We start from the raw sequence: 21,626 nt of genomic DNA on the forward strand, positions 1-21,626 counted from the left end.
ATAAATTGTATACATTTCTATAACGATTCTGTATACTTTATAGATTTATGTCTCATAGCTATAACCCATTGTGTCTTTCTTTTCCTCCAAAATAGAAATTCTAGTGTTTCTTAAAAGTTACAGCTAATTTTTGTTCCCGCCCCTCTCCTCCCCAGTAATTATGAGAAGCATATTAAAAAAGACTATGAGTGCTTGGAGTGCATCCCTAACCATGGAAAATAACACAATGGGCAGCCCCCTAGCTCTTCTGGGAAAAGTCTGCTAGTGTCACCACCTGGGTGTTATTTAACACAGGTTATCTTTTTAAAAGATTTATGTAGATGTCACTCACAGTGGTTGGGAATGCTGTTTCTAGGATAAACTTTTCTCCAAGGAGATCTTCTTGAGGATTAAAGTTTTACATGTTTTGTTTTGTTACATTTATAGTTTTATTTTTAATTACTAAGAGAATCACAAGCTATCTTTTAACAATCCACCACTGTGTTATTATTAGATAGTTTTGTTCTGGATAAAAAAGTAATATATAGCTGTCCTAGAAAACTTAATATGTACCTAGAATGTTCGTAGAATAAAAATCAGCCTGGTTTAGTTTTGTTAACAACCAACTTCCTATTTTCAGAGGTAGAATGAAAAGCAGGTTATTTTCTCTAACCAATGAACCTTTAAACAGAGACCTCAGATATTTACTAAGTCTGATTAAGATGAAAAACAAGCTATGATGCATTTTTCCATTCTCCCCAAACCTAGAATCAGAAAATAGATAACCTAGAGCCTAGAGAGAAAGAAGATGTCACTTCGCACCGCTCAAACAGGGGTGTATGAAGTCGTAGTGGTGCATATTTTCCAGTAGCCGGGGTCCCTGCGCAGCTGGAAGTGCTTCATCAGGCCAAGAGAAGACAGCAGTTTTACCAGTGTAGGCAGATGTTACTGGATATATCCTATTAATTGGCAGGAAGCCACAGAGCTCTTCCTTTTATGGGCTAACTGCATATAGACATGGTTCCTATACAGAGGCTGGGCTTTTGTGGATGGGTCTATGCATAAGCATGGCACAGTTCTTTGCTTTATGATCAAGTCGCATGATTCTTCTCAGAACTTGTGGTCTATTGGTTTTAGCTCCTCTAGGAGACAGTCTAGTGATCAAAGAAATAGACACTTTTTAACAAAAGTGTCATTTGCTGTGCGGGGAGGGGCAGTAGTTCTCAAAAGGGGATGTTCAGAGTTGGGGTGGGGTAAGAGCTTACCAAAATTCTAAAGAATGGATTATTCTACTTATGTTGGTGCTTTCTCATTGATTTGGGAAATTGCCTTTTCCTAGAATGTTTGGGACCCTAGGGAGAAATTAGAAAGAGTTTCAGATGAGGATATTTTGTAACTGCTTAGCTCAAACTGAGTATGGATTGATTTTGTCTGAATTCCTAGAGTACCAAAAAAATAAGCAAAAGCCTTTATCCAAATTAACATATCTCTTCTAAGTCAAATCACTAAAGCCAAGTATTTAAAGTGTGGGTTATTCACTGTAAAGTTTATTATCTCTTTTTATTTTCAATACAAGTAGTTAAAAGTTGGTAGTATTTTCCATTTCTGTGCTTATTATTCTACCTAGAAAATGAAATACTACACTAATTACATACAATTTCAGGATCAGCTGGTTTTAAGATTCTTAAATTTAACTGATTTCATGAATGTTCCAAGTAAATTGGTTTTGACCACACTTAGTCCTAGTTTCATTCCTAATAGCTTATCTCATTGAGCTGTATATTTCTATTCCTCTTGTGTTATCATTTAAATTGGTCAGATTAGCTGCAGTCTCAGAAGGAAGGACTTGCCCTTGTATGTTTGTATATATAGAATCCATTACTAAAAATTACTAAGAATACTATAACATCTGTCTGTAAGAGAGCTCAGAACTTTACCCTAAGCCATTTTCTAAAATAACCTATGCATGTCAAACATTATTTAAATGGAATCACTTAAGCTAAAGTTGTTTCTGAAAGTACACAATTGTGATATGTACAGAAGCAATACAAATCCCTTCTGGCTACCAGATGGATGGAGAAACAGTGGGTGGGAGGAGAGGAGAAGGTATTACTCTTTCAATTGTGTATTTTTACAGAGGTTAAAAACAACTTTTCTATTCAGGATATGTGCTATAATTGTGCTGAGAAATGACAGGGTTGGTAAATACTGTCAACTGTCCCATTTTTAAAGTTATTACAGGAAGGTCAGCAAGGCTTGCTTGTCACTCTGTGACAAAAGAATGACTTGTAAATCTGGAAACGTCAGCACTGAAATCCAGTGCCTTCCATGGTAACTGCATTTCATTTAAGGGCTTCAGAAGATAGATTTCTTCTTCCTATTAACCTTAATTTTTCTGTGACAATGTCTAAACAAAGACAATTCAGTGGGAAAAAAGTGCTTTCATGTAAGCTTTCTTTTTTGATATCACAAACACATAGCTCAGGATTATCATCCAAGGCATTAAAATCTTCCTTCTGTCTGAATTGTTAGACCTTTGCAACTTGAAGCAATGTGAGATAAAAAATGGATAAACCTTCCATGCTCCCTTCCTAGAATTAGTCACTATTGAAAATTAGTCTTAATTTCCTGGACCTTTAAAAAGTATTCTGTTGTGTCTTATTTACCATATTTTAAAGATATCTGAAATTTTTAATTTTATCGAGTGTTCTCAAGTGTGCTTAAAGCTAGACACCTTTAAAGCATTAAAGGGTTACATAGGACATAAGAAAGAAAAAGGCCACATGAGAGTCATGTCAGACAGTTTGCTAGATACTCCAGAACAAGGGAGACTTTAAATACTGAGTAGATCCTATTTCCTTAAATAGAATAACCTGTCTAAATAGTATTTCCACTCCAATAAATATATAGACTGGAAGGTACTACTTATGGAAAAAAAGAACCATAATATGAAGTGGTGTATAGTGTGGTCAGTACTTGGCATTCATTTTTGGATATAGTTAGGTTTGATGTTTTATTTCTCCTAACCTAGGAGAAAGTAGGCCAAGTGTAACTCAGAAAGCAAATTTGAATCCATGTAGGATAATAGCTGATTTCCAGCTTGTCCAGGCTCCTCTTTACTTCTAGAATCTGAAATATCTTTTTAACATATTTTCTTCTTTGAGTCACATCACTCCTTATATTAAATGGACTGTTTATTTCTCATTTCTCTTAGGAGTGAAAAGGCAAGTTCCAGAGCTCTTTATATAGAATGATGTCATTTCTGTGAAAAAGCATGTAATTATATGTGCTTAGAAGAGAGGCCCGCCAACACACCAACCTGTTGGCAATGGTTACCCCAAGGAACGGGAGTATGGAAAGCCTAGAGGCAGGGACTTCCACCCTTTATTGTATAGTGTTTATATTGTACTAATTTTCTTAACAAGTCTGTTGAAATAAAATGTTTTCAACTTCCAACTTAGATTAGTTTTAGTTGAGAAGGGCAAGGTAGCTGGATAAGAACCACAGCTTTATGTTTTCACCGGTCAGAATGTAGGATCTCTGCTTGGCTGAGTTGCAGTGAAAGGATGTCACAGACATGTGATCAGAGCACGGAGAGCACTTAATGTCAGGCTTTCTGGACATGGCTAACATGCACATTGATCAGGCTGCTTCACTGCTCTGTATGTCAGTTTGCTTATCAGTAAAAGGTTTCTAATAATGCCCTGCTTAATTGTGCATGGGTCAAACAAATGTTGCACATTGTCGTGGGAAATCTTTTTGAGCAAGTACACTACAAATCCAAGTGATTATTATTTGGCAGTATCTTAACTTGAGCACAAACAGCTTCAACAAGTCTGGGCGTATCTGATAATGTCACAAGAGGATTTAAAAGGAGTTGATTCACTTGGATGCATATTATAGACAGGTATTTCCTATAACCTGTCTATTTTTTAAAGTTTAGGTAAGATTTATATTCTGGGAAAACTTTCCCTGTGCTCAATACGATAAGTAGAGTATGCCTCATTGTAGAGGCTGGGTAGAGTTCAATTAAATGATCTAAAACTCAGAATTTATTTGTTTGCAGCTATCACTTAGTATAGAATTGGAAAAAAAATAAAGATATGGCTGCAGAATAGCAATACAATTAAATAATCACTGCTAATGAGTCACTAATGAATATTCCCCAGGAAGTAAAGATAATATTGCATAAATTCTCTAGCATAGCCTCTTAACTGCCCCTGCATCTAATAGAGTCTTGAATGGAGTGGACAAGTTCTTCGGCACTTCAAGATGAGACAATCTGGCTGTTTCTCCTTCTGTCTACTCTCAGACTCCTGGGCTTTGTGTCTGAGTTTATTGTTCTCTTTTTCTGTGTTTCCTCTGTCTTACTCCCTATGTTCTTTACTCTGGAGTGCTCTAGTTCATAAAATAGACCTTTCAGCAAAAGGAAATAAAAAGAGGGTATTAGATGGTTAATAATAAAAAAACCAAAAAACCTAAGATTAGGCCCCAGTTCATGTTGTCACACAAGATTTATGTAAATGTTTTCCACTTTTAGGCAAAATATCATTGCAGTTATTTATTTATTTATTTGGTATCATTAATCTACAATTACATGAGTGACATTATGGTTAGCAGACTCCCCCCACCATCAAGTCCCCACCACATACCCCATTACAGTCCATTGCAGTTATTTTAAATTGACCTATGCCATCCTCAGTAAATGAATCAATAAAGGTCAAGTGCAAAATTTATTTAGTTAGTTTCTTATGTTTCTGTATGGTAATTCTGTCTGTTTTTAAACCAGGGATTTTCAAAGAACAGAAAGATGAAAAATTATGTAACTGACTCATATCTTACATTCAGAAAGATTTTTTATTAAGTGAATTGTATTTTCATGACTGAAGCACAGAATTACAAAAATGATTTTGAAATATATTCAGAGATGTTTAGGACTGATTGATATTATTTCCTTTATCCGTTGAATGTGTGTATGTGTCTATATAGCTATCTCTCTATCCCTGCTATCTACTAATACCAAGCTTCTGTTTCAACCATGTAGTATGGTTTGTTCCGGTAAGAGACCCTTGACTAGGCCAGAGCAAGGGCTTTTCCTGGCTGGAATGCAGAGAATCTTAAAGGTCTTTTATGGCCTCTGGCACATCAGCTTCCAAACTGTTACAGACTGTGCAGGGAGCTTCTTAACTATTATGGAACATTCTGGGACACTTAATAGCTGTCCATATTCACCCCTTCAAATGTATGAGTCTACAATTCCATGGGGAGGGAAGAGAACTTGAACCCAAATTAGAAGTAGGGTTCAGAGCAGTATCTGATAACCTAGGGAGGGTGGGTGTGTTAGAAGCCAAGCTAAAACCTCAGGAGAGGCAACAGAGAGTCCCTGAGAGACAGTTACTGTGGTTGAGGAGGAAGCCTGGCAGCAGAAACTGAGTGCAGAGCAGAGCCCAGCCTCAGGGGAAGAAGGTTCCTGTCTGCGTGTGATGTTCCGGGCAGCTCGGTCTGGCCACTCCCCACCCAGAGCCCGCCTTGCTCTTACAAGCACACACACACACTGTGCTGGAAATGAATAGCCCAAGCAACTCCCCTGTGAGGCTCCTTCTCCAAGAATCAGAAATGAAAGAGGAGGACCCTGGGGGTTCCCAGGCAGACACACAGGGCAGGCGAGCCGTGGTGCAGGCATGATGGTCCAGCCAAGCGGCCGCCGTGGCCACAGTGGTGACAAATGGTCTGGAGGAGCAAGCAGCAGCATTGGACTCAAGATCAGATTCTTTTCCACATGGGCTAAACTTTATTCCCTTAGGAGATGCTATTCAGCTCTCTGTTTTAACAGAATGACATTTGATGACAATGGAGAACAAGACCTCCGGATGAGGAGTCTGATGGGATAAGACTGTAGATGGCCTTCTGATTAGGGAGCCCCTGTGATGAGTCTGGGAAGTGTAGTGGTCCAAGCCATCACCCAATGAGTATCGTAAGTGCCGATCTGGCATGTGTTTTTCCCCAAAATGAGAATCACTACACTTATTTCTCAGTATAAAAATAATACATGTCTACTAAAGAAAAATCATATATATATATATATTTAAAATATAGTAATAGTTGTAAAATTATAATAATTATTCATAAAAATATAAATGTATTTATATAAATATATTAAATATGCATATGCATGCCTACGTATGGTTGGGTGTGTTGGAAGCAAAGCTAAAACCTCAGGAGAGGCAATAGAGAGTAAGGAGGGGCCAGACAAAATAGCCCGAACATCACACAGATGTATGTATATTTCTGTATATTTAATATATTTATATAAATACATTTATATATACACATTTTTACATGTATACATACATGTATACTTAATATATTTGTATAAATGCATTATATTAAATAATTCATATAAATATATTAAATATTTAAATATACAGATACATATAAAATAGCTGGAATTTCACCCTTCAGAAATAACTGCTATTATTACCTTCTGTTAGCGAAATGTAATTAAAAACAAATCTCCCATCCCAGAACCCTCCTTATAAAAATAGACAAAGAATCAGTTTCATTGTTGAATAAGCATTGAACCAGAGTGAAGCACATCAAGGCAATCCACTAAGAGAGAGCAAAGACAAAAAGGATTCTCACCCTCTTATGCAGCCAAGTAGATAGAGCTTATTACATACATGTTTTCAAGATAAACAGTGATTATCTTGGTCACACATAGTTCATCCTAAGTTTACCTGGTAATTGGAGTCTGCGTATGTTCGCTTATTGGCTTTATCCAGAGGAAAAACAAACTTCTTATCTTTATGAAGGTACAGGAGGTATTCTCTGCAAGTTGGAGCCAGGTACCCAGCACAGTTAGGCTCCTACCTTTGATACATACACTTCATAAAAGATGGCTCCCAGGTCTTTTCGAAAGACATTCCTGGATCATAAAGCTGTTGGAAGGCCTACTGAGTTTTCAAAAGGATCTCTATGTATTTCACAGAGGAAAAATTGCTTATAATGGTAGTTTTTTAAAGTAAATGCTCTGAGAAAAGGAAACGATGAAGCCTCTTCCCTATAGTCAACAAGAAGGATTGTCTCTTCTTTTTAATGTGTCCTTATATTTCCTAACTATTCCTTTCTGGCATTTTAGGGCCTCTTACCATATGTACTGCTCTATAATCTGCCTTTATATCAATAATAACTTGTAGAGTCTTCCTAGTATTGCAGTAAGGGGAGAAACAGAACTCAGCTTGTACTAGAGTGAAGCTTTCCTTCTCCCTGTATCTCTGTGCTAAAGCAGAGCCTCACACATAGTAGGGGCACAATAAGTACTTAGTAGTTATTATACTAGTTCCTTCAGTTTCATTGGACACAGAATTAATTTCACCTGGAAAGAATTGTAGTAATAACTAGTAATAACATAATTTTAGGGAACCAACCCAAATCCTTCTTGCAACAAATAGGGATTTACAAAAAATACTGTGGAGTGAGTTCAGAGCAAATTTTAGTATACAAGAAGTAGCAATAAATCTTAATGAACTGGAAAACAGGAAAGATTGTATACTGTAGCCCTTTACCACCTGGAAGTTGAAACAGCAGCAGAGCTGTGCAGAATCAGTGTCAAAACAAATCCAAAATTTGGCTTATGCCAAACTAGATTATCTCTAAGCTGGGAGTGGCTAATCGCTTTTTTGTATGTGTGGTTCCCAGCTACCCTATCATATTTCATGAGCGTCTCTAGGAAGTAAGAACTGCTTGCAGCACTTTTTTCATAGATGACATTTGGTTTTTCTTTTCCAAAACCCCAAAACTTTGTCCCTGAAGATCATTTGTGAAGTTGAAGCTGCATTTATGTATATAGTGCCTTCATTTATCCATGAGATTTTCAGGTTCAGTTAATCTGTGTTGGATTGTGGAGTCGACTTCTTATCACTTTCTTGGCTTGCCTCCTCCCTGAATGTTATTATAATCCTCAACAAAGGAAAATTTAAAGTTTTGAGATCATTAGTTTAATTAACTAATTCTTACTGTGTACATAACATGAACCAGACACTGTGTAGGCTCTGGGAACATGGTGAAGAATTATAAGCATGCCAGCAATAGCAATTATAAAGTGCAATAAATGCCCCACTGCTAGACTGTGTGACACAAGGTCCAGGGGCTCCTGCTTAAAGGGCTTAGGTTCAGCTTCCCAGAGAAAGGGACTTTAAATTGAGATCAGCACAAGTGGAGCTAACTAAGCCAGCAAGGGTGAAAGTTTGTGCCGGGCAAAGGAGCAGCTGTGCTAATGTGCAGGGCAGAGAAATTGCTATGTTCCAGCCTCTTAATATTCTTCCTGCCTTTGGTTAGAAAACTAGGAATACAATGAAACAAAATTCTTAAAGCCCCGTATTCATTCTGGTTTAACTGTTATTCCTGTCCTATCCAAAATACTGTCCTATACAAAATTAAATGTATACCATATTTTGACAGACAACAGCTTAAGTTTTTAGTTATTGACTTATTAATATTAAAGGATATTAGGCATGATTTTGCATTAACATTTCAGTCAGCTAGCAAACTAAAGGAGTTTTACTAGCTTCTAGTAGAGGAGACCAAAAGAGGTGTGAAGGGGAGATTTTACAGAATCCAAGTGGGAGAGGGTTTCAAGGAGACAGAAATAGTCAACATTGTCACATGACTTCACAGATTGTTCCTGGTGAGACAGATTATGGAACTGGCATATTCTAAGGATGCAGGTTTTAGTGGGAGTATTTTTGCTCATGTGTCTGATGAGGGACAGACTCTGGGGTCAGACTAGCTAAATGCTTGGCTTCAAATCTGGACTCCATAGGTACCCCCTCTTTCACTTTTGTCATTTGTAAAGCAAAAAAAAAAGTAATAATAGTCCCTACCTCAGAAAATTTGGCAATGATTAAGGAGTGGCTATATACAAGCCACTGCAAATATTGCCTGGTACATATGAAGTGCTCATAACGCTATTCAAGTGAGAGAAGTCTGTAATATATTCAGAACTTGTTTAATAAGGTCTATATCCATCCCAGTGTTACCTTTCTAAAGTACAGATATGATTATATTATAGTTGCCCATTAACCAACATGGATTTAAACTTCACTGGTTCACTTATACAGAGATTTTCTTCAATAAATATATTGGGAACATTTTTAGAGATTTGTAACAATTTGAAAAAACATTTTCTTTTCTCTAGCTTATTTATTGTAATACCACAGCATATAATACATATAACATACAAAATATGTGTTAATCAGCCACTTATATTACTGGTAAGGCTTCTGGTCAACAACAGACTATTAGTAGTTAAGTTTAGGAGAGCCAGAAGTTTTATGTGGATTTTTAACTGCTTGGGGGTCAGTGCCCCTGCCTCCTGAGTCATTCAAGGGTCATCTCTAGTCTTCTGTTTAAACACCTTCAGCTGCTCCCCATCACCTACTGAAGGAAAAACAGACTCGTTAGTGGCGTATAGTGACTTTGGTGACATAGTTGAAGCCAACCCATCCATCCACTGTGATGTTCCTCCCCTCTGCTTCCTGGAGGTATGCCAGCCTTCTCAAACGCAGATCTCTGATTCTAATTGTTCTCCACTGTTTTGCCTGAACACTTAATGTCTGTACTTCCTAGAAGAAATGAAGCCTTCCGAATTCCTCCTGCCCCCAGGCCAGTGCAGGCCCTTCACTTTCCTGTACTGTTCCTGCCTGTAACGCAGAGACATGGCATGTCCCATGTTCTATTCATCTTTCCTCTCAAAGTGCAGTGCATGGTACGTGCTCAGCTAGTGTTCATGCGTGATTGAGCAAAGCTTAAGAAAACAGTGCTTTCCTTTTACAAATGGAGAAACAGATGAAGTCACTTGCCAGCATCACCAAGTGTGCAGGAGACTGGGAACTTGAACCTGGGTCTTGACTCTCAGAACTCATTCCTGAAAATCCTCATGGCCACATAGGATTCTTTTGTTTCCTGTGACTAATAACGTAAGGCATAAAAAGTTGTTGGATTTTTTCATTTTTGTGTAGATACGAGAAATGCTGAATCCAAAGCCACTGTGTTTGACATGGTCTCTTTGTGGCTTTATGCGTGTGTCCATTTCAAGGAACGTGGGAAAAGCAGTCACATCTGAAAAGTGGAATTGTGGGTGCCTCTTACTTTCATATTTTTGCTTGTTCATATCTTCCAGTTCATCTCCATTAAACATGTATTTGTTTTATCATCAAGTGAGGAAGAGGGAGCTTAAATGTCTATTTCATATAGGACAAATTTATTTGAATTAATTTTTATTCTACCAGCAATTAACATGTTGGTTTCCATCACAGAGAGTCTTCTGTGCCTTCCTATCTCCTCATTCTGTAATGGTCTAAATGGTTTATGTATCCGAGGCACTTGAATCTGAACCTATTGCTACTTGACCATAGCAGTTGAACTCCTTTGCTGATCAAATAAATCAGAAATAAATTATTAATCATCTGTATCCTTAAAGAATAGGTAATAAATTGTAATTAGTGTGGCAATAGATAAGATTCTCTTAGAGAAATGGTTATTTTATTATACATTTGCATTTCACCTGGAGTCGGTCTAGCCAGGATCCCATTGAGGGCACTTAAATGTCACATAACTTGATTTTCTTCTCTGCTATGATGCAGTATGCTCATTTTGCATTCATTTCACAATCTGGGATCATTATCCCAGCTCAGTGAGAATCAATTTCTCATAGTTGATTGTCTGAATCACTGCCAGCTCAGTCACATTTTCTACATCATTTACCAGAAAGTATAGTTTTTTAAAAAGTCAGAACAATTATGCAGGTAACTTAGATCCTTAGTATGCCCTCACCATGTGCTTCTGAGCAGTCACCCTGCTGGAGCTCAAATTCTTCTACAAAGTGATCCAGTGTTGCTGACCTGTAGATCAAAGGATTTCCCAGTTCAGTTCACCATTTTCTAAGTGAGTCTCTATTGACATGAAAGAGTTCATTCTCTTTTGAAAGGAGAACAGTTCATCTTTAGAGAGCAGCCTGTATTGTTTCCTGTTAGCAGAATAATTGCACCTCTAATATTTTTGGTGATAATGAAGAAAAAACATATTCCAGTTCTTGATAGGTTTATGTGGCTGCAGAGCAGAAACAGTTCATCTTTAGAGAGCAGCCTGTATTGTTTCCTGTTAGCAGAATAATTTCACCTCTAATTTTTTTGGTGATAATGAAGAAAAAACATATTCCAGTTCTCGATAGGTTTATGTGGCTGCAGAGCAGAGTTGAAGAGAAGGTTCTATGACTTTTAATTATGATCCTTTACCTCCAAAATGTACATGTTTCAGTAAACTACAGTAACTCCTCTATTCTTTTCACTTATGGCATTTGCTTATTTATGCTTAAAGCACAGAAAGAAGGTTTGATTTAAAACCCAGGTCCTATTGATGAGTTTTTATGCCATCAACATTTTAAAAAGTAAACTGAGTAGAAAATTAAGCTCTGGCATATGATGCAAATTCCTCTAATGTATCTGGCCTTTGTTTTATCATTTATGAGTTGTCACTGCAATATGTTTATATAGGCTGGGTACCACAGAGATCTAAGGATCTATATTTATTTGATCCTAATTAATATTTGGCCTTAAGTAGATAATCACACCACTTTCCAATTTCCTAATGTTAAGCAATTAAACAGCAACCAGCTGTTGGCCAGATAAATGTTAAACTTTGCAAAGTATATATATGCAAATTTTTCACTTATATTAGAATAGATTACATGTTGAAATTCATAGACATATACATTAAAAAGATTGTATGTTATAGATTGTTGCTGAAAAAGTATTTATTATCTGTTTAATAGTCTTAAATTTCATGCTAAGTTGTCACAGTTGTTTAGTGTATGTTTGCTTACAGTACATGAACGTACATCAACTAAAAATAACGTTTTGGGACAGTCTATGTGAAAGTGCTCCCTATTTAAATAACAATAAAAATAATAAGATACTGGATTAGTAAGGGATTTTGTTTTCTTAATTGGAATGTTCCTAAACTTTTACATTTTGCTCCTTTTTTGAAGGTGAAATTGCCAAAGGAACAATTGTAGTGGTAAAGAGCAAAGATAACATTAAATATAGTTTGCAATCTCAACCAGTGGTTCCTAAACTTTATGACCTGAAGAGCTTACTAAAATAAGATTGCTGTGCTTGACTTCCAGAATTTCTGATTCAATAAATCTGAGGTGGGCTGCAAATTCAACATCTACCCAGTTCTCAGGTGATCCTGCTCTGCTGCTGCTGGTCTGGGGAACCTCATATTATGGTATCCAGAATCTAGATCAGTCTCTGCTTCTACTGCCTTAATTTGTGGAATGAATGAATGAATGAATAGTAGCACTGAGTAAAGAAAGCATATGCATGAAGCATCTGTACATGTGAAGGGGATTTGGCTCTCTAGCTATGGTATATTGATGTGAAATAATACTATCATTGCTTGTACTTAATATATAATAACATTTTAAATGGTATTTTCAAAACCTGCTATGTGCATTAGCAAAGAGATGAGGAAACTGAACAGTTGTTAATACTGTTCAAATTAAGTTCCACTAATTTGCTTACCTAGACAGGGGCCTCTTTACCTATACAGGGAAGTTCCTGGCCTGTGTGGGTCCAGTGGAAATCCCTCAATAGTGAGTCTGACTGCAGGGTACCTTTACCTTGGATTACTCTGGACATATTTATCTTTAGCAATTTCCAAGGCAAGTTCTTTTTCATAACCTTTTAAAAGTCATTTTTCATTGACTTGTCTCCAAAAGAGCCTGAATCCTGATGATATCAAGCTTGTATTATCAATTTCTGCATTCTTTTTTCTGTTTTCATTTTTTCAGTTTCCAAATTCTAGTCTTCTAGTCCTCCTAAACTGTGTTGCATCCTCCTGATTTTTTGGCTGTTGGTAATGTAATTTAGTACTACCTTCAAAACTTTTAAAATAGGGTCCTGAATTTCTTTCAGTAGACATTGTTATTTATTCCCCTTTTCAGAAGCTGTTTGGAGTGAAGTAACTCATCTAATTGTCACTTTTTAAGTCACTAATGTCATTTCAATGGGCTAAATTATTTTCTGGCTACACATACAGATTACATTTTCTATTACTGGTCTGCATTTAAATTTTAATAGGTGCCCATGGAAATCGAGGGAAAAAAATCTGTCAGATCTCATTATTCTAGCAGAAAACATATTTGAAAAATCTGCTGAACGACAGAGCCTTAAGTTGGTGGATAATAACTTCATTCATTTATTCATTCATTCAATACCTTTTAATTGAGCACTTTCTATCTGGCAGCAGAAAACAAGAAAGACTAAGTGCAAGCATCTACAAGTAAAGGAAATGACTCATGGTGACTTGTTAAACTAAACTGCATAAGGATGACACCCCATTCATCTGTGTTGAGTACAGTCATTTTAGTCTATTGTCCTCCAGAGATATTTTAAAATTGGAATTAAGCCATTATGACAACAAAAAAAAGAACTATAAAATTTCTAAGGCCAAGCCATTTTCTTAATTTAAGTAAATACTATTTTTTGATAAATTTTCAAAGTTGGAAATTTCACAAATTCTTTATTTTTTACCTTTCTTTCAATTCAACATCCAGCCCCTAGCTTTGGAAGGAAAGACATTTACAATATGCCTCTAGGCTACATGACAAGTACCAAGTAAGCCATGCCTGGTAACAACTTGGTCAGTGTAGGGAGCTCCTTGTTAGCCATGAGATAGCCTTTGTAGATTAAAGGCAGCCTCTTCTCCAGAACTCTGGGAAGAATGGTACATTTAGTGAGAGGATCATTTCCTCAAAAGTTTGTAAGAAGCAGCTTGTCATTTCGGTCAAATTCTTATCATCAAGCATACTCAAGTAACATCAGAGTAGAATTCATTAGGCAGCATGCCCTGATTGTGACACCTGCTTCATGCATTAAAAACCCCAGACCCCACCCACCTTGTGTGGAGTATTAAATATTGGTCAGACCCTAGGCTGTCAGTGACAGAGAAGCCTGAGGACACTTGTACTCTGATATGATTACGATTGGGAAATGCTGAGGGTCCTGAATTTGAAATAAGAACTCTCTTTTTAACTAAAGAAATGGGAGAAGGACCTAACGATTGCCTACAAATGCCTAAGGGACTGGTCAGTTATGAAGAGCCACTGTTGGGCAACATGGAGGACCTTCACGTTCCCCCACCCCATAGTCCTGTCTGTAGTGATGGCTCCAGGCATAGTGCTTCTAACAGGAGCCTCTTCTGGACTCTGTGGCCTGTACGCCAAAGGACATGCTGAAGGAGAATATAAGTCTGAGAGGGAATTCAAAACCTCCCTCATGAGAGCCTGTAGACAGTAGGAACTGTCTGTCTCTTACACTAGTCCTAAAATCAATGGTCATGGCTCTTCATCCATTTCTGGATAAGAAACTGCGTGTACCAGGGTGGAGAAAAGGTTCCCTAAAGCCTCCTTTAGAAATGGTGCCATCTCCAAGATTTAAGGGTGTTCTGTTGGTAGAGTAGGGGTATTCTTAAGATGGTTACAGTCTGAAGGACCACCTGGATTTGCTAGGTCTCAACCCAGCAGAATCAAATGGAGACTCTCTGGAGTGGTGGGCTGCAGGACTCAGATCCCTTAAGACAAGAGTCCCCAAATTCTGATAGATAACTCAGCATTTCTCCTATAGAACTCTAGGGCCTCTGAGGAGTGGAAGAACCAGGTCTGTCTTTACATCTCAAATCAACTTCAGGAGGTAAGGGGCCACTGAAAGGCTAAGGGGGCCAGGTGGGGTAGATGGCGTTATCATTGAAGATGCCTCCGGCCTGCATCTCACGCCCCAGCATCAGCACTGCGCTGCCCTCACGTACCACTTACCAACTCTCTGGATATATCCTGGCTTTGTTCCTTGGGACACCAGAGGTGGGGGGTGGGGATTACTAAAATGGGGTGGTATGGTTCTGCTCCCTAAAGACTCTTGTTACCAGCCCACCAAGAACCCATGGTTCCCTCACTTTGATTGGGAAGAACCCATCTAACCTGCTTGAACTTCAGACTCAGTTGTTCAGAGGCCCGTCGGAGCCAACCCCAGTCTCCTTGTATGTCTGCCTCAATCCCTATAATCTGACACACGGATCAGCTTCTTCCTAGTTTCTCACCTGCCTGTGTCTTGGTAACTTACTGATTCTCATCCTCTCTTTTTATCAGCTAATGAAACTCAAGGAAGGCAAGCCTTTTATTTTTTCCCTACAAATGTGATAGTCTGATTGCCTAGGTTAACTTATTCTTAAAGGGTATTGGATTTTACAAGATAACATAATTGGTGAATGATAATTTTCTATACAATTTTCCTTCTAAAAAGAAGAGATCAAATTTAAGTACAGTTGTTTTTAAAAGAGGGAGATTTTATTTTTAAACATTGTTAAGCATGGTTTTAGACATACTTGGTTATTTAACAAAATTGCCTTGCCCAGGGCATAATTTCATTTAATTAAAAAGCCTGTATTACCCTCAACAGAATTATATCACAGCACTTGTTAAATATGACTTCACACAATTTATTATATATTTTGTGTGGGTCTATATATGTATGTATATGTGTATATTATATATATATATGTTGGTGTAGCCCTAGAATTTCTCAAAAACGCTATGACTGTGCTAATAGAACCTATGTCAGGTTTTCATTCAAGTAACATCCATAATACGGGATTGTACTTATATTTTATCTATGAATTATCAATGATATTTGTGTTCATTGATTTCATAGTTTTGTATTTGTATATAACAAGTTATTAAAAGAGAAGAAATATTGTTTTTAAAATCAACCACCTGCAGTTGAACAATGAATGCAAAGGGCAACTTTGATGCCACCTCAGTTTTCAAACTTGTCATCTTCCTCCATCCCTGAGACAAAACAGGAGGTAGGGGCACTCTGACTTAAAGCGAGCCCCTGAAACTGCCCTCTGAGCACCATTCTTCCCGCCGACCTCCCCCGATCCCAGGCTGTCTGGCACCCACCCACCATTCCCCCCTCCCCCCAAGTGCTGTCTTTTCATCCCCACAGGACTGCCCTTCAGCCAGTGCCCCCTTCTCAGGAATTTGCCAGAGGTCTGCTCTTTCATTTCTCAAACTTTTTCTGAAGTCTAATGTGTAGCTAAGTCTGTCCCTGACAACTTTGTGTCCCAGTACTTGTTCTCAAATGCTGTTTTACTGATGTCAGGAGCTCCACTCTGATGCAGTACCAGGCACATGAAACCCTCTCAAGGAAGATGTTTCCCTGTCAGACTACCTTTTTAGATAGGCTCCTTCAAAACATTTCATGAGAATTTCAGGCACCATGTCTGCTTGTGAGGGTGGTAATTTTAGTCAGCAACACTTTTAGTACCCTTCAAATTATACCAGATAAAAGAATGGTTTCCTTTTTATCAAAAAAGACTGGACATCTTGCCTGCTATTTCATGCTTTAGTAGCTTTCTAGAAGCCATAAATAAAAGAGGTTATGATTACATTATAGTTTCTGTAAAATGTGTCCCTCTATTTTAATGTGATGAGATTTCTATAGTAAGATTTAAAAATAGGCATTCAAAGATATTACCTGGAGCTTGGGTTGTAATAAGAATTGGAATCAACCTTAATGTCCAAGAATGGGGGAGTGGATAACTATGCTGTGTGTGTGTGTAAAATAAGTTATAGTATGTCCATACTGTGGAATACATGTAGTCATTTTTAAAAACTATGGCAGAATTACATGTGCTGATATGGGCTGATCTTAGAGACATTACTGTTAAGAAACAAAAAGCATGTCATATTGACATATGTGACATGATCCCATTTATGTAAAAAAATAAGAAAAAAGATGATGGGTATCTGTACATATATACATATGTAATTACATAGATAAAGAACTGGATGGAGCTCTTCTTTTCTTCCCTTCATTTCCCTTCCATTTCATTTCTTCTTGAATATTTCCTCCTTAAAGCTATTAGGAGAGGCCAAGCAAAATAAACGTTGTGCCAGTGGAATGGGGCGGCGGCCCAGAGCCAGGTGCCAGAGTGCAAGGATGATAAGAGGGTACCCACAAAGGAGGGGTGAGCAGGGCAGTGTGTCAGATGTTAAGTGAGATGAGGAGAGCATCTCCTCAGGGTGATGGCCTGGCGCAGGGCATCAGAGCCCTAGTGAGAGGAGGAGAACCTTCACGGAGGAGGGCTGCCTGTGGGGTGCTGGACCCCAGCTGGGGTGAGGAGGATTGGCATCTGGGGCACTGGCTATGGAGCATTGGGCATCTGTCCATGTGAAGTGAGGAGGATGTCCACACTGAGAGTGGCCTGGGGGGAATGGCGCAACAAGGGCACAGTGAGAAGGGTATGAGGTTGGAGGGGTGCCCTCCACTGGGTATCTCCACACAGAGGCACCACCCACTCACAAGGGGCAAGGGGGAAAAAGTCTTTATTCTGAACTTGAACTTTTCTGTAAGTTCAAAATGTTTTTAAAGAAAAAGTTATGCAACAACCAGTTCATAGGACTTACCTTTCAAAAGAGGAGTAGAAGATGAGGAAAGTTAGAACTTGAGCTTAATGGTTTTTCTATAGAAATAATTCAGATTAGAAAATAATGCCGGGGCCTCAGAAATATGTCATTTAATGTGAGCTTCCCTTAATTCAACCAGGGATTCTAACTAAAATAAATGAAAACAGAATGTTGCAGTGAGAATTTGTTTTGTAACTCTTTAGAATTCTGTTTACTTAGCCTCTGTCAGAAGAATTTTGTTTGTGAGGCCAAACCCAGAGGAAATGAAATAGGTCTGCCATGGTAACAGTATCATTCGGGGTTCTAAATAAGTGTTTCCTTTTAATAAGCATGCTGAACTTCCTAATATGACAGACTGGGGCACATGAAATAGAGGTTCATGCTCCATTAAACTGAATTCTCTGTAGCTGCTTAGAAATGTTTGGAGAGGTCTAGTGGATTTATTCATTTTAGGGATCATGTTTCCTCTTACATTTCTAAAACGCATTTTGCTGTACATTTTAGTTATTCTAGAAATGTGAATTCATTCATCTGCAGGCTTCAACGAGTATTCATGAGAACTAAGAGGTAATGATAAATGCCAATAAATACAACAGCTGTAGGTAGCACTCAGTAATTTATTCATCCAGTATTAGCCTCTGTAGACATAACAGTTGGTAGAAGAGATAAGGCACCGGCTCTAACGAGGCTTACATTCTATTAGAAAAGAAAAACAAGTTAACAAGATGTTTGCAAAATGCGAGAATTTTTCTGAAAAGAATAGACACAGCGATGTGAGGGAGCCCTAGCTTAGTAGAAGAGGGGGGCCCTTCCAAAAGAGGGACATTTCAGCTGACATATGAAGGAAGAGAAGGATCCAATCAGTGAAGAGGAAAGGGGTGAATGTTTCAGGTACAGGCAGTGTGTGCAAAGGCGCCAAGACAGAAAAAGAGTGATGTGATTGAGAAAGAGGAAGAGTGGAGTGTGGTCACGTGGAGAGATATATTTCCCCCTATTTTGTGCCAGGTACTGTGCTCATGGTTTTCCCTTTTACTCCTAATAGTAATCCCATGAGGCCCATTCTAATATTATCCATATTTTTAACTGGTAATACTGAAGAGCAGAGAGGCAAAGACACCTACATATGATTACTCAGCTGGTAAATGGCAGGGACAGGATTTTCTTTCAGTCAGGAAGTGTGACTTTAGAACCTGTACTTTCGACATTATACTGTGCTGTTTCCCAAAGAAAGCACCATACAAATGCAAATTGCTATTGTTATTTGTACGATAAAATTGCAGTTATCTTTTATAGCTTAGAAAACTTATCCCTATTTCCATATTTCATTCTTTAAAGAGTGTCATGGCTTGCTGTAGATGCCAAGATTTACAAAAAATATAGGCAAATTGGAGAGTATTTGAAAGAAAGCCTCCTGGTTTGTAAAGAGTCTTCACAGGTGTGAAGCAGGTACGACTCTCATGAGAAAGGTAAGGTTCAGGAGACTACAGTGTCACTGTGCATACATATATCTATAGGGCCACCATGTGGAAAACAACTGAAGATTTTGCATGGCGTCCCACCCCCACCCCCCAAGTAGATAAAATTTGGAGAGAAACTACTTTGGACAGAAATTTACTTTGCTAAAGGAAGTGACTTTCTAACATGGAAAAATCTAAAATTCAAATAAACTCTGCTGGGGGAGATAAAAAGACTCTAACCTCAGAGGTATTTAAGTGGAGGCAGAAAAACCTGTGAAGAGTGTGTATAGACTATTGTATCAATGATTGGTTATTGAACGAGAGGGGTTTTTCCAAATCCTGGAATTCTTTGATGGACAAGCTGTGCTCAGAAGCCAGGAGAGTCAGACTTGGCAAGCATGTCATAGAACTCTGATGCAAGATGTAGGTGAGGAAGCAAAGATCCCAGACAGGAGGGCTGCAATGAAATATCAAAACCTCGTTGTTTTCTCCAGTTATCAAGGCGCCTGGTGGTCTGGTTCAGGCTAGAAAGCAGGAGTAATCCTGTCTTGGTGAACAGGTATTCAACTTTCTTTACTCAACATCATCTCTGTTTAAAAACCAATCCTGATACCCCAAGGAATTAACCATATTTCATGGCTTTGCTAAATTACCTGTGATGATCATTGAATTGATTTGTTTTTCTATATGTCATCTGGACACTAGATTCACTGAAGGAAAATTCTTCTTTGTGTTTTCAGATCAAGAGTGTCATTCAAAAATAAAACAAATGCCTAAGGCAGTAAGTATCAGACCCCCATAGGTGCAGAGAATACGATCAGAAAGACAGACTTAGATTTAGAAACATATTTGTGGTCAGCATTTACTTTCCAAATATCTATCAAGGTCCTAGATATGTGCTCTTTGAACATGGTACCAGAAGACTAATTCACAAAATACATTATCGATTTAGAAGATTATAAAATCCAAGCAATTAAGTAAAAGGCATGATGGATTACAATGGAACTAGATCTTAGATGTGAAACATTTTGTCCATTTGGTGTTCTTGAGTTCTACCAAATGAAATCACAGTGACTTAGTTGAAAATAATTATTTTATGCTAAGCCAGTCTGTCAAATTTTGCAGCGACAAGGTATAGGATTGACTTATTTGAAACTTCCAACATTTTAGATTTCTTAAACTCCAGTGGCTTCTTGGAGTTGAGATCTTTGCTACTTACTACTGAAGAAAAAATACTTTGTTTGCAATATTTTTTGGTATTACTCTCGTAACTTTTAAAAGTGTTTTTCGAGCAATGAAAAAGTAGTACTTATTTGAAGAATTTTCCTGATGTGACTGTCTTGAACATCTCCTTTTAGAAATGTGGTATTTCTTATTTGGTAGCAGCATATGTGAAGAAATGGGTATTGCATTAACTAAAATCACAGCAAACACAGAAATTTGCTCTTCTGCATTGTTGACTTTTATCTTGTTCTTAATCTTGGCCATTTCTCAGTATCAATTAGGTAAAGACGTCTAAGGCAGGTGTCTGTTAGGCCTCCCAACCTTTCAGAGATCTAAGCTATATTGGCTCAAAAGCCAGCCTGCCTCTTATCCCCTCAAGTTCTGCTGCCCATGGAAATCCTGAGTCCTTCTTAGGATTCTGAAGCTTCTCAAAGGGCTTCGCTTCTCTGTCTGCCCCACTGCCTTTGCCACAGCTCCATGCAGGGAACTTGCTTATCCAGAAAGAGATTCTGCTTAAGTCTATTGTTACTGAAAAGTCTTATGGAATCTTCCACTGGGCTGGACACAAGGTAGACATCTGTAAGATATATGTAAATTCAGGAAAATGTATCTTTATTTTGCTTAATAGATAAAGCCTTGACAGATCAATTTATTAAAAATCAAAGACAGTTGACTTCGTGACATTTTGAATATTTTATCTTTATTTGGAATGGATAGTCCCTTGGCAGTGACTCATAGCATTTTAGTTTAAAGCATCCCTCTCCTTTAGCCTTTTTATGTATATACTGAAAGAGTAGGGGCACCTGCTGGTTTAATGGAGTTTTGCAATAAATCTGTTTGCAATGTAAATTGATTCCCGGCATGTTTTCTTCTGATTTATAAATTATCATGTACTAGAATTACTTATGATAAAAAATGCTTATATTTTAACATCATCACTAATAAATTTTTTAAAAAATGAAAGAGCCAGTGTTCAGACTGCTGCTCTGTTATAGTTTCCTGACTGAGACTAATTAAGAAATAAATGGAGAGTCAGAAAACAGAAAGGCTACAGACACAATAGAGTATATGGTTCTCATAAGCTGTTGAATGCCACATTTAAAAAAAAATTATAGCTCATGATTCAACTTTAGGATCTTAAAAACCAAGTATAAGTTTGCTATCTTTAAATAAGAGTTTGGTTTAATTATCATTTAAATACTTCATGTTTTCTCGTTTCTGGCTTTTAACTTGGATAATAATTTTTCTTCATCTATTTTTATATTTTACAGGTTCTGTTAGCTCTCATTGGACTGTTTATTACAAATTGTTCCTGAAGAAATATATTTTAATTGTCACTATTTTCTTCAAATATTATCTATATGAGTATCTGTCTATAGAACTATCACTTCATTTGGAAGGATCATTATAAAGCAGCAAGCAAGACTGAGAAAAGGCGG

General features: G+C 37.7%; 1 protein-coding gene across 4 annotated transcripts in view; it reads left to right on the plus strand.

Annotated features, from left to right (window-relative positions):
* The window catches only part of PTPRZ1 (protein tyrosine phosphatase receptor type Z1), a 160,128-nt gene that overhangs the window by 50,116 nt on the left and 88,386 nt on the right, over nucleotides 1-21,626 (plus strand). The gene's annotated exons all lie outside the window — the stretch shown is intronic.

This window comes from Manis pentadactyla, chromosome 7, assembly GCF_030020395.1.
Source record: "Manis pentadactyla isolate mManPen7 chromosome 7, mManPen7.hap1, whole genome shotgun sequence".
Taxonomy (NCBI): Eukaryota; Metazoa; Chordata; class Mammalia; order Pholidota; family Manidae; genus Manis; species Manis pentadactyla.